The following is a 17,741-nucleotide window of genomic DNA, read 5'->3' as shown; positions in this document are numbered from 1 at the left end:
CTCCGCCAAACCAAGTGGAGTGCGATCGCTCCACCTTCTCTGTTTGAAGGCCGGGGAGCCCTGCGGAGAGTCACCACCGTGGAGGCTGCAGCAGGGACAGGTAAGTGCATGCCAGTCCCTGCGCCCCCTTAGCAATGCTGCCTCCCCCGCCTCTGCCCCTTAAGGGCCCTCAAGCTGGGGTGTCGTGACGCCCTAGTTTGAGAAGCCCTGCATCGGGGGACTAGAAGTGTCTTGAAAGTGGAGTACAGCTGAGTGAAAAAGCAGCCCAGGCCTTCTCCATAAGCACCCCCGTTTATCAGCACAAATCAAATAGGGGAAGCGGAACTTCCACCTTCAGCCTAGAACAACGGCAACCCAGCAGTAGGTCACCCAGTTCAGTTCACAGAATTCCCAGGCCCTATTAGTCAGCTCCACGTCTCCTTGGAGTTCAGAGTGTCGAGAACACATGGCGTTGGATCAAGTCTACGTGTGTCTTGGCATTAGCTGGAGGTGAAATTAACATTTCAGTAACATCAGCAGTATGGATTGCAAGTCTGCAGCACAGAAAAGAAAAGAAAAAGAAAAGGCCAGGCAAGTGGATTTCATCCGGGCTTCGTTTCAGAATCCTAATGGTGATGAGGGAGAAGGTATCATAGTAATGAGGGAGAAAGCGAAAGCCAGTCCTTGGATGTCTGTGCATTCATTATAAGAAAAAACAAATGGGGAGGACTTTGCTGAGGCAGAAGAAAAGGAACTCAGTAGCACTACTCAAAGTAAGGAAATGATCCCATTCTGATCAATGTCTTCATTTCCTTTCAGGGCCCAATCCTGTCCAGGTTCCAGTGCTGATGCACCTGTCTGCAGGGTGTCCACTGCATCCTACAGGGGGAGGGGGCAGTCAATGGAGGCCTCCTCGCGGTCAGGGCATGTTTGTTCCCTTATCTCGGGGCTGCATTGCAGCTGCACTGGCACTGAGAAGAGGCATAGGATTGGGTCCTCAGTCTTGCTCATGCTAAGTTAAAACTGCCCATTTAAAACTTGTTCAAAAAGGTAGAAACATGGGGCATGTAGGAACACTTAGGGAGGGGGGCAATGCCGCATCTTGCCCTGGGCGCAATGCCAGCTCCCAGCAGCCCTGCCAACTGCAGTGCCATCAGCTGGCGCAGCACGGAGACCGGCAAAAGTTCATGCAAAGTCATGTCCTGTCTAATCTCTTCTAATATGAGAATTTCATCCTCCTCTCAAGGAGAGGAAAGCAACGCAGCAGGACCGGACTCTGATGCCTTCCTGTTGTACACGAGCATTTTGGGCTGAATCAGATCTGGATTTGGTAAACATGTTTTGAAGTGGGGTTAAAATGATCTAAGGGCAGTCTCCATTATGCCCACCTGCATTTCTGCCTCTCATTCTGGGTGTTTGGGCATTTAAAAGATGGCTGTGCTTTCTTGCCATGCATCCTTAGGCACTCTCTGTTGATCTTGTATCTAACAAACAGAGCTCCTTTTCCGTGTCGAATCTCTGAAGCTTGTGCCATTTAATAAAGAGCTGAATTCCTCACACTGTGTGTCGCCGTCTCCTCTCATGTGCAGTAAAAGTGCTGCAGCTCCCTTGGAGGTGTGACCTGCTGGATCAGGCCAAAGGTCCACTAAGCCTGTATCTCCCAGATGCCTCTGGGAGCACTCATGACAACAAGACACCTGTATCCTCCGACCATCCCTTGGCACCTGGCATTCAGAGATGGGCTACCTCTAAGACGAGAGGTTGAAAACAGTCACCATGACCTGTAAAGTAAAAAGGATTTTACCTCCATAGATCGGTCCAGGCATCTAGGCCAAGTGCCATCACTGCATCCTGCACAAGGATGTCAATTAACCAGTTGACCATTTAGCTGCAGACAGCATGTCAAATTCCACAGGAGTAAATCCTACTTTCCAGAAGAACAGCCTCACAACTATCGTCCAAGAAATGCTGTGGTCGATAGCCAGGAGCAGTCAGCGTGGCAAGCGCACCCCCAACTCCCTGCCTGGCATAGCTGGGATGACTGTGCCTGGGCAGCGTGTCCACTGCCTTGCTGGGATGCAGGACTCCCGGTGCCCCGGGACTGACTGGCAGTGATTGCCTGGAGGCAGACAAGCATCTCCAGGGCACCAGGCAGAGCTGCAGAGGGGCGACGGTCAGGCGGACACTCTACAGCTCCTGTGCCAGCTGCCACTGCCCAAGAATTGGCACCTCCTCACACTGGCATAGCTAAGTGGGTGCAGGGGGTAGCAGTTGCACTGGGGATCAAGCTTGGGGGGGGGCAGCAAGCTCAGCTTGACACTAGTGACCAAAATTACTGAAAAATTGGTATGTACGAATAGTACCATCCTGTCATAGATGATTGGAAAGGTAATTTAACGCAGGTTGCAATGAAACAAACCGCATTGCACTATCTGCATTCTCTCCAAGGTTATGGCCCATTAAGCGGAAAATGAAAACACAACTGCCTTATGGAACGAAAAACTAATCGGAGGCACACTTTTTATTTATGTACTTAATTAAATTTGATCTTGTCTTGGAGGGGGGCTCCAAATCGTCCTTGACCCCAGGTGGCAGACAGATGCCTTAGCTACGCCACTGGCTGGGGGAGGTGGGTGGCAAGCTGCTGGTGGAAGGAGGCTGGTGGAAGGAGGCCAGGGTGTGACATCACTTCCGGTTGTGACATCACTTCTGGGGCAGGGCACCGGGCTCCGCAATCGTTATCTACGCCACTGCCTCCTCAGCCCCCTTGGCCAACGCAGCTCCCCTTGCATGACCTTCTGGCTGTCAGCTGGACCTCTGAGCCCCTCCTGCAGAACAGCCCTTCTTTTGGGCCCCTTTGCAAAGGGGGAGGGGTGAAGCGCGTGGGGAGGGTGGTGATGGGCAAGCAGAATGGGGGCAGGGAGGGGCAAAACAGGGTGGGGGAAGAGTGGCGACAGGTCTTCTGAGCCCTGGTCTACCCGCCCACGTGGCATCGGCAGGTAGATGCAGCAATGCAGAAAACCAAACCCCTCCTAAGCATACATGGCTTGCCAGTCAGTGCAGTTGCGTACTTGTGGAAGTGTCCCCAGCATCCCATGCAAGCAACGAGTCTGCGTAGAGAGGAAAACGTCAGATGCCAGGAGATTTCTGGGCCCCTCCTTTGGCTCCTGGGCCCCCCTTTTGACCCTGGGCCCGGGTACAAATTACCCCCCTCTCCCAGCCCCTGCAGCCCTGCCTTTCTCTGCTCAGCCCAGATTCAGGGGCAGCCTGCTGCCACAGATGCCCTCTCCTTGTGTGTTCACTCAGACCCGACAAGGTGCTGATGTGCCTGGGCAAACGTTGGGTGGGCAGGCACAAGGCCGCTGGGGGAATCTGCTGCGGGAGAAGGCAGCTCCTTAACCGGTGGCTTCTGGTGTGGTGGCAGAGGCAGGATGGGTGCAGTTGGATCTGTGGTGGTGCCAAGAGGTTGAGGCAGACCCCCAACTCCAGCAGCAGCCTTCCAGGGATGGGGGGAGTCTGGCTCTGGGAGCTGGACACGTCCTGCCAACCAGGTCTCTAAAGTCTGCCTCTGGCAAGGCCCTCCCCAAGCCTGGCTGGCAAGAGAACCCGTCAGGCACCTGCAGGGAGGCAGCCGAAACAGCAGGGGGTGTGGCATGATTGTGACACCCTGGTTCAGCAGCACTCAGTGAGCCGTGGGGATCAGCCAGTGCCAGGGTGTCTGCCCTCTCCTGGATGTTCCAGGCTGGCTGCTGGGCCTGCCAGTTCCCCCTGGAGCTGGCCACTGTTGGCCCAGAGTGTGTGAACAAGCCCCTGCTGGCAGTGATTCTGGTGTGTGTGTGGGGGGGGGGGGGTGTCCCACAGCTGACACTGCTTTGGTGACTGGACCAAGGCATAGAGAGAGAAAAGGAACTATTTCCTTACCCAGCATGTAAAGGCAATGCAATCAATGCAACTCCTTGCCCTATCTTGGGCAGCCTCGTGCCCGCCCGCCCCACATTTCCCCACCCTGGATCCCACGCTTCACAGAACACCCATCACTTGCGTGTGGGTAGCAGAACAGCAGCCCGAGAACAGCAGCCAAGGCTTGGCACGTGCTGCCCACTGGCCCCAACCTCTTGTCACAGCAGGTGGAGAAGCCAGACCCGCAGAAGAACCGCTTCTCCTCCTCTGGGCAGGACGGAGCAGCAGCAGGAGCTGGAGGGAGAAGCTGCAGTGGCCGTGGACATGGAGGGAGCGGGTCCCTGGCTCCTCTCCCCACTCTCTGGGAACAGGAATCTCGGGGCACTCACTCTCTGGGCTCCACAGTGGGAGGCTGAGACCTGGAATGTCGCCCCCTCCTGGCCGCTATTACCCTGGCACAGCCTGATCCCCAGAATCTCTGCCAGCCGGGACTGCTCCAAGGCCACCCCCTAGGTGCCCCCCCAGGGGTTTGCCAGTGCCTGGCAGGGCTGGAGCAAAGCGTGTGCTGCGGAATGGCTCCTAGCGCTTGTCTCACAGGAGGGTGGCACAGGATCCGGGCACAGAAGAGCAGGCAAAACACAGACTGGAAGAGCAAAGGAGTTCTGGAAAGGCTTCTCCTGGGGGCGGGGGCAAAGCACGGCTGTCCCTGAGGGTCCTGGCCTGCACTCCATCACCTGGGAAGCACCTGGGGATCATCGCAGCCCAACCTGGGGAGGAACTGATTGGAAGGGAACATAGTGTTTTCCCCCTGCCTTGTGGGGAATCGCTGTGGGTTCCTGCACACGGTGTCACTCCTGCCTCTGTGGCCAGGCCACAGTCCTGAACAAGAAGGCTCAGGATGAGCGTGTGGCCCACAACAGCTATGGCAGGGGAACCTGGTGCCCCCTGGAATTGCTGACTGCCTTTAGGCTGTTGGGGGGTGAAGGGAGTCGGCAGGGGAAATATCTTCAGCATTCCTCTCTGAGGCAGGGAGTCCCGTCCCCCCCATGCTCACCTGTGTGGGGTGCGCTGTCTCTGCACGCCCTGCTGGGGAGGCAGTGTGGGAGTTCCAGCTGGGCACTTGTGCCTGGAGAGGCCTCGGGGGGCAGAGTCCCTGGCATGGGAATGCAGAGAGAACTAGGGCGATCCGAGCGCCCTTCCCATCTGTCCTGAGGACCGCAGGCTGCTAATGCTGAGGCTTCCCTTGGTGTGCATGTCACCCTTCGGATGTTCGGGGTACTCGGGGGGAGTCTAACCCAAGGCCACACAAGCCTCCATCAGAGCTTCGTTCCGCCAGAGCCTGAGCCTCTGGTTTGAGCAGCAGGCCCAACCCAGAGGCTCAGAATTCAAAGGCCCCCTTGTGGGGCTACTCGGCTTACCTGGGGGAAGGGGACGAAAGTCCTCTTCCCCCAAGGAGACCCCAGCCGTGCCTGAGGCAGGCAGGATGCAGCGGCAGCCATTTTCGGCACCACTGCAGCCCTGGGCACTGAGAGCTCAGGATTGGCCTGTTACACATCACAAACCTATGCATGTCTACTCCAAAATAAGCCTCATGATGTTGAATGGGGCTTACTCTCAGGAAGGGGTTTTGGATTGCAGCCAAATTCAGTTAAATTTTGACATTCTGGCGCAGTGAATGAGGCTACAATCTCTAGCATGCTTGCTGAGAATCAAATCCCACTGCAGTCAACGGGTGTTCCTTCCAAGGAAGCGCTATAGTTCTAGGCTCAGGCCATAGCTGCATGGCACCACCACAGGCATTCATATTATCAGCTCAGAGAGGAAGAACATAAGAAGAGCCCTGCTGGATCGGATCAGGCCAAAGGCCCATCGAGTCCAGCTTCCTGTATCTCACAGTGACCCACCAAATGCCCCGGGGAGTACACCAGACAACAGGCACAACCTGCGTCCCGGTGCCCTCCCCTGCATCTGGCAATCAGAGGCAGCCTGCCTACAAGAGCTTGCACATACCTACTATGACTTGTAACCCGTAATGAACTTCTCCTCCAGAATTTTGTCCAATCCCCAGCATCCAGGCAAGGTGCCATCACTACTTCCTGCGGCAAAGAGCTCCACAGACTAATTACACGCTGGGTAAAGAAATGTTTTCTTCTGTCTGTCCTAACTCTCCCAACACTCCGCTTTTGTGGAAGTCCCCTGGTTCTGGTGTTATGTGAGAGGGAAAAGAGCGTCTCTCTGTCCATTCCCTGCATAATTTTGTATGTCTCAATCACGTCCCCCCTCAGGCGCCTCTTTTCTAGGCTGAAGAGGCCCAAACGCCGTAGCCGTTCGTCATAGGGAAGGTGCCCCAGCCCAGTAAGCCGTGTCATCCTGGGACTTGTTTAAGAACAAGGTGTGAGCACCATCTTCAGGCTGTGTTTGTACTACTGCACAACAATGTCTTCTAGCCACAGTTAAGGCCATGGAGGTGAGGTCAATCTCAATTTGGAGCTGGCGAATGTTGTTGTTTTAAAGGTTGTCTCCTGCGGCTGGGCAGGAGATCTGGATTGAGACCACAGCATAGGGTGAGGGGTGTGGTCAGGGCCTCAGGCCGGCCCTGGAATGGTGCAGGGAGAAGCAGCACAACACTGTTCTCTTCCATTGGGCCAGTTTGCTCCCCTACCTTCCCCAGCCTGCCTCCTCCCTTTTCATTCTTGTGCCAGTCAGCTCCCCTCCTCTATTTCCATCCAGGCTCTCTCCACTGGCAGGCGATAATTTGGCTGCACTTTGTGGGTGTGTTGGCTGGCTGGCTGGCTGGCTGGCTGGGGCCAGTGGGCCAGTGCAGCTGCTCTCCCCCCTTGGACTTGGTGGTTTGCTTTCTGCTGTGGCCGGCAGTGAAGCTGGCTGCTTGCTGGTTTTGATGAGACACAGCAAGACGAGGCCAGGTGAGTGGCTGAGCACCAGAGAGGTCGGCAGCAGGGCTGTTTTGGAAATGAAGGCAGCTTCAAGCCTCCTGCAAGGCTGAGTCTCTGCAACCAAAGCTCTGCTTTGGCCACGCCTGTGATTTTCTGCTCCAGGGCCAAAGCTTCCCCTTACATGCTCCACATCTGAGTAACACAAGGCCAGAGAAAGAGGTGTGCTCTAGGCTTCCTGTCAAGGGTTTGTATACAGGTGTGCACCGCTTAACAACTGTCTGCTTAACAATGGACCGCATAGACAACGGTGGTCAAAGCAAAACAAAGAGGCTCTGAACGAGACAGTCAGATCTCCCATAGCTGGTTAGCAGATTATCTGTTTAGACATCAAAGAGTCTCTTAATGCAAGGAAGAGGCAATCTGCCTCCAGTAACCTGTGCAGCCAGATGGTGTCCGGCAGGGAGGATCTGTTTACACAACAAAGGCACTAGATTGGGCTGAATGTTCGCTCAATGACCCAATCGCATAAGAACGGGGTTTGTATCCCCATCCTGAAGTGACACACGCCTGTACTGTGGTGGTGTTGTGTGATTAGTCCCAGAGTCAGATCAGGTCCAAAGGACAGACTCACTTCATGGTGAGCTGAGAAGTCCCACAATATTTGGAGTTGCTTAACTGCAGTAGCATGTGAGATATTTGCTCTCTGTTCCACCTCAGGAACCCACCTCAGCTCCCCCTGCAACAAATGATTGGGTGGCACTGATATCTCTGAGACCAGATCTTAGTCTGAAAGCATCTGTCTCTCTTGCAGCAGTTCTCGGGCAGTGCAGAAGGAGGTGGAGAGCAGGGTCCCCGGGTTCTCCACGGAGGGCTTCTTGACTCCCCTTGCAGTACTGAGCACAAGCCACTAGAGGACAGACTTGTTTTGTACAGAGGGAGGAAGCTAACATTCGGTGCCTGCTGAGGGCTGAAAGTGACAACATTAAATAGAGAGAACATTAAGCAGATGATGGCCAGAAATAAGCACTTAGTTTTCACCTAGAATCTTGTTAGCTGCTAATGACGGAAGAGAAAATGTGCAAATCTTGTTCATAAACATAATTTCAAGATATGAGAGAGCCCAATTATCACGCCTGGTAAAGAAATATTTACTTCTAACTTTCCCAACACTCAACTTTCGTGGATGTCCCCTGGTTCAGGTGTTATGTGAGAGGAAAAAGAGCATCTGTCTGTCCAGCCCCTGCATGATTTTGTATGTTTCAATTATGTCCCCCCTCAGGCACCTCTTTTCTAGGCTGAAGAGGCCCAAATGCTGTAGGCTTTCCTCTTAGGGAAGGTGCTCCAGCCCAGTAATCATCTTAGTCGCTCTCTTTTGCACCTTTTCCATCTCCACTATGTCCTTTCTGAGATGTGGCGACCAAAAGTGGATGCAATACTCCAGGTGTGGCCTAACCATCGATTTGTACAGCGGCATTACAATATTAGCCGTCCTATTCTCAATGCCTTTCCTACTGATCCCTGGCATGTACTGCATCTCCTTGCCAGTGCTGCCTTGAGTTCCCCCACAGATCCAGGACCTCCTCCTCCTGGTATTCAGGGGCATCAACTCCCTTGTCAGATAAAGTTGTAGCCAGGCCAGACTGCTTGTTTGCCCCCCCCCCCCCAATTCTTCCCCAGGCCCTGCTTTTGGTAAATAAATCCCCTCGATCAATGTTTGTTTCCACCAGTTTGGGCAGCAGGTACCTGGCATTCCCCTCTTGTCTACAGGGTCCGTCTGCAGGGGCCGCCCACCACAGTCAACGGTGAAAGGCCGCAGACATGTCTGCTGTGCAGGCTTACGTGCCTGTCCCTGGAGCGTCTGCAGTAACGCTCTGACATGGGGGCTCAGTGCCCCTGGGGAAGAGACCCCATCCTGGGTTATCCTTCACTGTAGATTTTTCAATTCTGCCCAGTCTTTTATCCAGTTCATTGCTGCTGCATCATAATAAATTTCCAATTAGGCATTCCAAGGCCAGCTCGCTCTTTAGCATCTTGCAATAGTTTCATCTTCACTCTTGCTTTTTTTCCTTGCCAAATAAAGTTGGCCATAACTTTATTCAATTCTTGGAAAAATGATTTCTTTAATATCACTGGAATTGTCTGGAATAAAAATAGAAGTTTCGGTAACATGTTTGTTTTTATTGTTGCTATTCTCCCCAACAGCGATAAATTCAATCTATTCCATCTTTTTAAAGCATTCTTAATCTCCATCATTAACTTTAAATAGTTTTTTTCCATCAATGCACTGGGTTTATCTGTTAAGATAATACCCAGATATTTAACTTTATTTGTAATATTAGTACCAAATTCTTGTATTTGCTGTTTCTCTTGTTTTCTAATATTTTTCACTAATAGTTTCGTTTTATCATAATTTATCTTCAGTCCTGCCATTTCTCCATATTCTGTCAAGTTATCTATCAAATATTTTAAGGACTGCTTTGGATCCTCAAGAATGAAAGTAAGATCATCTGCATATGCCTGGATCTTAAATTCTTCTTTTTGGACCTTCACTCCAACAATTCTTTCATCTCTTCTTACTATGCTGTTCAATACTTCCAAAGTTAAAATAAATAATAATGGAGATAAAGGACATCCTTGTCATGTTCCCTGTTGGATTTCTATCTTTCTTGTCATATCACCATTTATCTTTATTCTCGCTGTCTGTTTTGTGTATATCTTCTTTATTATCTTTATAAACTTTGGTCCAAAATTCATCTGGTACATTTGTTATATCATAAAATTCCAATTTACTCTGTCAAATGCTTTATGCGCATCTACAAAGATTAATTCTAATTTCTTCTCTGGGTGTGCCTCAAAATATTCTATTCTATTAATAATAACTCTCACATTATTTTTTAATTCCAAACAACACAGTTCTGGAACGTGCTGGAATCCCTAGCATGTATTCACTGCTGAAACAGAGACGCCTGCGTTGGCTCGGTCATGTCGTGAGAATGGATGATGGCCGGATCCCAAAGGATCTCCTCTATGGAGAACTCGTGCAAGGAAAGCGCCCTACAGGTAGACCACAGCTGCGATACAAGGACATCTGCAAGAGGGATCTGAAGGCCTTAGGGATGGACCTCAACAAGTGGGAAACCCTGGCCTCTGAGCGGCCCGCTTGGAGGCAGGCTGTGCAGCATGGCCTTTCCCAGTTTGAAGAGACACTTGGCCAACAGTCTGAGGCTAAGAGGCAAAGAAGGAAGGCCCATAGCCAGGGAGACAGACCAGGGACAGACTGCACTTGCTCCCAGTGTGGAAGGGATTGTCACTCCCGGATTGGCCTTTTCAGCCACACTAGACGCTGTTCCAGAACCACCTTTCAGAGCGCGATACCAGAGTCTTTCGAGACTGAAGGTTGCCAATACAATATATTTTTTAGGTGTCGTTTTGGTAAGAAGCCCGTTTGATCTTGAGCTACAGAGGGCTCAGAGGGGGAGGAGCTACAGTCTGGGCAACAAGACGCAGCTTTTATGAGCTCCATCTGACCTTCAGCTTCGGATCCCCCTCCAAGGCTTTGGAGGGGCTATTTCTGGCTAGGAGAAGCCAGGAAAGTGCTTGAGACTTGAGGTGAGCAAACCCTTGGGAAAAGCAACCCCCGGGGTCAGGCAGAACCTGTCTCTGCAGCAACGAAGTGAAGGAACTCTGTCAGCCATCAACTGGCAGAGGCAGCCTGGATGCCTCCCCTACCCCATCGCTTGGACTGCAGCTCTAAGGAAGGAGAAAACGCTCCGGGCTGTTTTTCTAATCTACCATCAAGAGGAGCGAGTACAGCTTTCGAATTCGGTGTCTTTGAAGAGGCAGCTGGATAGACGGCAAATAGTTGCTTAAAGATTCTGAGGGGATTTTATTAATGAGGAGAGGAGGAATAGAAGAGGCTTTGGGATTCTACATCCCCTTAGAAACCCACTTCAGAGACTGTGTGATTTGCCTTTAGTCTCAATTATAGATAAGACTAATCAAGAGAACAAGAGTTTTAGAAAAAAAAGTAGAGTGAACCACTGAGAATTTCCACCTGCTCTGTTATGCACCAATCAACAACCAACAAAGAACAATTAACAGACAATTAAGGGATATTTGAAACACCTTATAAGGATACCATAGAGTAGGGAGACATCTAGTGGAGAAATTATAGAAGAAATATTAATGTATTGGTACTCTGGAACTATTTAGTTTAAGATATACAGCAAAAAGGACTGTAAGAGGAGTTAAGTGGACTTGAGTGGATTGCTCTGTTAAGCATTAAAGGATTAGATTAGATTAGATTAGATTAGATTAGATTAGATTAGAAAGAAGAAAGTTACAATTTTGATACAGAGTTTCCCTCTCTCCCTTAAGAAGAAAAGAAGTAAAGGAGGAAGCTGAGTTGAAGAGACTTTATCTGCATGGGTGATGAATAAGCATTAAGCTGAGAGATTAATACTGTAAAAATTATTGAGATTTTGATTTATTGAACTGATATAGTAGATATCTGCACAAGGTTGATAGATACCACTCTGGGCACATTGTCTTTGATTCTCTGTTCATGTCTTCTTGCTTTAACATATAATGGAGCACCCTAGGAGACAGTCAATAAAAGGACATAAAGCATCTCCAACTATGAGTTCAACGATCCAGACAATGCTAACTCTTGAGAAAAGTACAGAAAGAAAGAAAGATGACCAAGCAGGAATTATAGATTTTCTTAGAGATTTCCATGAAGAGACCAGGCTGATGCACACCCAGATTTCTGATTTAGATAAAAACTTGAGGGGGAAACTGGATCAATTATCAATTAAATTGAAAGAGATGGACGAGATGGCGAAGGAGACACGTAAAAAGGTCAATAGAAATCAGAAAGAGGTGAACAAGATGAAAGAGCAAGTAAAAAGTGACCAGGTAAAGACTGAGCAACTCACCCAACGTGTTGAAACCACAGAACAAAGAAACCAAACGCTAGAAAGAAATGTGAAGCTGCTAGAGCTTAAACAGGTGAGATATATGCTGCGCATTCAGAATGATCCAGAAGGAAAACAAGAAGATATTAGATCAACAATTATTCATTGGCTGGGAGAACAAACTGAGTTTGAGACAGAACTTCTTGGAGGAGGATTACATGCAGTGTATAGACTCAGATCTCCATATGCAAGAACTCACAATTTCCCAAGAGAAATAATGATGAAGTTTACACAGAAAAGGGTGAGAGATATGGTTCAACAAGCGCTGATGGAGAAAACATTAACTGTTGGGGAAAATTCTGTGAGAATTTTAAGGGAAACTCCATGGAGTATAAGACAAAAGAGACTTCAATATAGGACCCTCACAACATTTTTGAGAAGAGAGAATGTAAGATACAGATGGCTGCTGCCAGAAGGTTTAGTTTTTACATATCAATTTAAAAGATATAGTATCACTTCAATAATGAAAATGAGAGACTTCTTGGAGACTCTTAGAGGAGATCAAGAGGAACAAGAACCGCCAGGAGATGTAAGCAAAGATAATTATGGTCAAAGAAAAAACAAAGAGACCCTGGAGGACACAACGTATTCAGAGAAAGAATCAGAAGGAAGGCTAGATCACAGTTTAGAAGATGAAGAAGAGGAGGAGGAGGAAGAGGAAGAGGAGCAGGATGATGAATTTGAAAAGAAAGAAATTATTAAGACTAAACCACAAAGATGCGAACCAAGGAGAGTAGTGAAAAGAAAAAAGAAAAATATAGAATAATGACGCCAGATACCCAACTTGATATTTTATCTATAAATCTTAACAGATTAAACTCACCACCAAAGAGAAAGAGGATATTCCATCAGTTAGAGAAAGATCATAAGAATTTAATAGCAATTCAAGAAACACATATGCTGAAAAAAGATTGGAAACTTCTACAAAATAAGAAATTAGGTGAACTTTTTTATACAGCAGAAACAAAAAAGAAGAAAAAAAGCTTAGCCTTATATATTAAACCTTGGTTGAATCCAAAATTGATTTATACAGATGAAGACGCCAGAATATTGATAGTAGAAATTACGTATCTGGAAAAGAAACTATTAGTGGTAAATATATATGTTCCTAATGACTCACGTGAAAAATTTTATGAAAAATTACATAGAAAATTGGCTCCTTTGAATGAATATGATATGATTTTGCTGGGTGATTTTAATTCAACGTTTGACATGAATTTAGATAGATCAAGTAAGAGAAAAAAGAAAGGAGTAAACTTACCTAAATCTTTTTTACAATTGGCAGAAGAATTTAATCTGATTGACACATGGAGAGTCCAGAATCCAGGAAAAAAGCAATATACTCACTTTTCAACACGTCATAAAGTATGGTCCAGAATAGATATGTGTTGGATTACAGCAATGACAGATATATTTGAAGCAGAAATATTACCAAACACCTTTGCCAATCATAATCCACCAAACACCAATCATAATCCAATTAGTTTAAAACTTAATAAATCTCAGAGGAAAGGGTTCTGGAGATTGAACATTACTGATATGAAAGAAAAGAATTTTGTAAAATTAGCTAAAGAGGAAATGAGTTGGTTTTTTAAAATAAATTATCACCCAGAAATAAGACCACAAATTATCTGGGATACAAGCAAAGCATATTTTAGAGGAATTATGATGAAATTTTCAGCAAGGAAAAAAAGAGGGATAACATATCAAAGAACTAACCTTAAAATTGAAGACGAAGAAGCAGGAGTTCCAAGAGAATCCATCTAGAGAAGAATTAAATGCTAAAATACAGAGACTTCAACATGAGATTAGAATTATACAAACGGAAGAAATGGAGAAAAAATTAAAACCGGACTCATGGAAAGAAGCATTAATTATGCTAATACACAAACAAGACACAGAAAAGAAAGAAATTAGAAATTATAGACCGATCTCTCTTTTAAATACGGATTATAAGATCTTTGCATCAATATTAGCTGGAAGATTAAAGAGAGTCCTGCTACAAATAATACATCAAGTGCAAATACGTTTTAAACTCAGTTAAAGCTTTTCAGAAGAAACTTCTCTGTCTTTCCACCCCATGACCATAAATAAAGTACCATTGAGGTCTGGTCTAGAGGGTTGAGCCTCCGTTTGCCTGAAGATAACATCCGCAGGTCGCCAGTTCGAGGCCACCGGCACCGTGCGACCTTGAAGCAGCTGACAAGCCGAGCTGAGTTATTCCATCTGCTCTGAGCGAAGAAGCATCTTGTTTGCCCTCCATGTGGGAGATGAAGGAGCTACTTGTCAGCTTGCGTGGGAGGATGGAGGCCAGAATGTGACACCAGATCAGAAAGAAGCATCTGATATGTTGTGGTTCTTGAAAGATAGAACCTTCTTTCAATTGTAAAAATCCCTACGGGGATTTAAACAGCCTGCCTATGTAAAGCGCCTTGATTAAAGTCTGAGGAGAAATCTGACGACCAAGAAAGGCGGTATATAAATACCTGTATTATTATTATTATTATTTTGAGGAGTGTTTTTGGGTTTTGGGGGGGGGGGAAACACATAAAAACACAAAACATCACCATTTTATGTTTAAAATATCCAAATAAAAACACAAAACACCACATTTTGGTTTTTAAGATATTTTCTAGAAATTGAAAAAGTAGTTTTCTTGATAAATACTGTGGCTGCATCTGCTGACCTATATCACCTACCTAGTACACTTTTAAAGTGTATTCAGTGTAGAGATATTAATAAAAATGAGATCTTGGATTGAGAACTCGGAATAAAAACACATCACCCCACTTTCTGCCTTTCAAATTTCAAAATCTGTGAAAAAATAAAACCATTTTCAGACACCCTGAGTCATAAGAAGGGCAAAGAAATGCATGTGGCTGATGGTTCTTCCTGCAGTTCTTACGTATTCAATTCTTGTGCTACTAACAACCACAAAAAAACAGAAAAGCCAGGCAACAGGGGGACTGAAGACGGAGTCTCTCCCAACTTCCTGTTTATTCTCATTTGAGAATCAGGCACCAACATAAGGGATGTGTTAATCACAGGCTAGCAGCACAAGCTTAGCTGTACCTACTCAGAACTAAGTTCAGTTGTGGTCTGTAACGTCTTCTCTTTTAACCTCTATCTTTTAACCTTTTTTAACCTCCCTGGTCAGGAGTATCTGCCCGAGGTCTTCTGCTGTGAAGACAGATGCAAAGAACTCATTCAATTTCTCTGCCATCTCCAAGTCTCCTTTTATCTCCCCTTTCCCTCCCTCACCATCCAGAGGGCCAACCGCTTCTCTGGCGGGTTTCCTGCTTCTAACATATTTGAAGAAGCTTTTATTATTCCCCTTAATGTTGCTGGCCATGCATTCCTCATAGTCTCTCTTGGCCTCCCGTATCACCTTCTTACATTTCTTTTGCCACAGTTTATGTTCCTTTTATTCTCCTCGATAAGGCAAGACTTCCATTTATGGAAGGAAGCTTCCTTGCCCTTTATGGCCTCTCTAACTTGGCTCGTTAGCCATGCGGGCACTTCCTGGACTTAGTCAAGCCCTTCTTCCTTTGCAGTATACACTTCTGCTGGGCCTCTATTACTGTTGTTTTAAGCAGCCTCCATGCACTCTGGAGAGATTGGACTCTTTTTACCTTCCCTTTCAACCTCCTTCTCACCAGCCTCCTCATTTGAGGGAAGTTTGCCCTTTGGAAGTCAAGGGTTTTTGTGTTAGATTTGTTTGGCACTCTTCCGCCAACATGCATGGTGAAACTAATGGCAGCGTAGTCACTGTTCCCCAACGGCTCAGTAACATTTACCTCTCTAACCAGGTCCTGTGTACCACACAGTATTAAATCCAGAGTCGCCTGTCCTCTGGTGGGTTCCATGACTTGTTGCTCTAAAGCACAGTCATTTAGCATGTCAAGAAAACCAGTCTCTCTTTCATGACCAGAGCACTAATTGACCCAATCGATGTGAGGATAATTGAAGTCCCCCATGATTACAACCCTGTCCCTCCTCAACATCTCCTTAATCTGCTTCCTCATTTCAAGGTCCCCTTTTAGTTTCCGGTCTGGAGGACAATAGCATGCCCCCGGTATTACATCTCTCTTCAAACCTGGTAATTTAACGGACAGTGATTCTATGGTAGAGTCGGACCTGCCTTCAATCTCTACTTTGCTGGATTCCACCCCTTCTTTAACATAGTGGCCACCCCACCACCAACATGCCCTTCTCTGTCCCTCCTACAGAGTTTATGGCCTGGGATTGCAGAATCCCACTGGTTCTCTGCATTCCACCAAGTTTCCTTTATGCCCATTATATCAATGTTTTTCCTATTCACCCAACATTCCAGTCCTCCCATCTTCGCTCGGAGACTTTGGGCATTCGCATAAAAGCACTGGTATCTGAAGTCCCCCTAGATGGGCTGCTTATTCTCTCCTTTATCTGTGCAGTCTCTCATTTTACTGGATGGGCTATCCAGTGAGCTTGTGGCTTGACCAAAGTCTTGGAAATGTGGCCTGTATGCTGGGAGAACAGTTTAGCTCGCATGATATTATAGTTGATAACCAGGTATAGAGAGAGAAAATCACTGCTAAAAGATAACCCTTCTGGGCTGGGGCAAGGGACTTGTGCTGGCCAAAGGGTGCCTAAGGATTGTGCCCTTACTTTCTTTTCCTTAATTTCTTTTGGCCTGTTGGCGTCGGATGTTTATTTGCAGATCTTCCACTTTGGCTAGGTACAGCTTGAGTCTCTCTCTCTCTCTCTCTCTCTCTCTCTCTCTCTCTCTCTCTCTCTCTCTCTCTGCATTTTCATTCAGGAATATCTCCTTGATAGAGTTGTGGTTTTTTGGTGATAGTGAAATGAAAACACATCACACTGCTTTCTATACTTCTTATTTTGTAAAAAAAAAAAATAAACAAACAAAAAACACCCAAAAATCTTTAAAAAAAAAATTTGTAACAACTAATTGACTGTGTAATGACTGTGGCTACATCTGCTGACCTACATCACCTACCTAGCACACTTGTAAAGGAATTATAGTTTATAATAATATTTTAGAACAATATTGGCCTTGGAATAAAAACATACAACACTGCCTTTGCACTTTTTTCTTGGGGAAAAAATGAAATATGTGAAAAAGTAAAAATGTTTAAGAATCCCTCTACTCTTAGATCATGAACAGTTGTCAACCCCTTTCATGCTATTCCAGACCAAGTGCCAAGCTCCTTCACTCATCAAATTCAAGTTTTGCAATGAGATTATCTTGGTCCATTGCAGAATCTCTGTCATTGCCTGGCTTCCAGCGATCATTAGAATTTTGTTTCTTCACTTCGGAGCTTCGCTTGGGACCAGGGTGACCAGATGTCATAACTGCAAAAGAGGACAAGGTACCCCAAAATGTAGGACATCCAAGAAAAATGTAAAGCATGACAAAATAAAAGCTAAAAAAGCTTGTTTGGTGATTTCATGTGGTTAATTTGAACACTATATTACTTATTATTCCAAAGTCAAAATCGTTTATTGTATTAGCTAATAGCCATCACAATGAAACAAAAGTCCAGGTGTACATCAAAATATATATAAGTCCAGGTGTACATCAAAATACAGACAATGATGAAATAAAGTCAAAATCAGTCACAAGGCACCTACAGCCATCATATTAAGGAATCTCCTTTACAATCTACCACTATTTCCCCCAGGTAGTTGGCACAAATAGTTCTAGCAGCTTTAGAAAACAACACTACACTATAAGTGACCGATGGGTCACAGTCAGAAAGTAACCAGCACAGTTTCATTTGTAGATTCTCCCCTTGTAAGGTAGCCAAAACAGGCTCCAGAAATCTTTCCCTAGGATTTGGATAGAGCTGGCAGAACAGCAGGTAATGTGCAATATCCTCAATCTGTCCTGCTCCACAAATACAAAATCTCAAACGCCTGGGAATGGACAAGTATCTGCCATCTAGAACTGCCGTTGGCATGGTCTGAAAACGCAGTTCGGTGAACGCCTTTC

The sequence above is a fragment of the Tiliqua scincoides genome, chromosome 5 (genome assembly GCF_035046505.1).
Source record: "Tiliqua scincoides isolate rTilSci1 chromosome 5, rTilSci1.hap2, whole genome shotgun sequence".
NCBI classification, from domain to species: Eukaryota; Metazoa; Chordata; class Lepidosauria; order Squamata; family Scincidae; genus Tiliqua; species Tiliqua scincoides.
Note: the sequence above shows the minus strand (reverse complement) of the source record.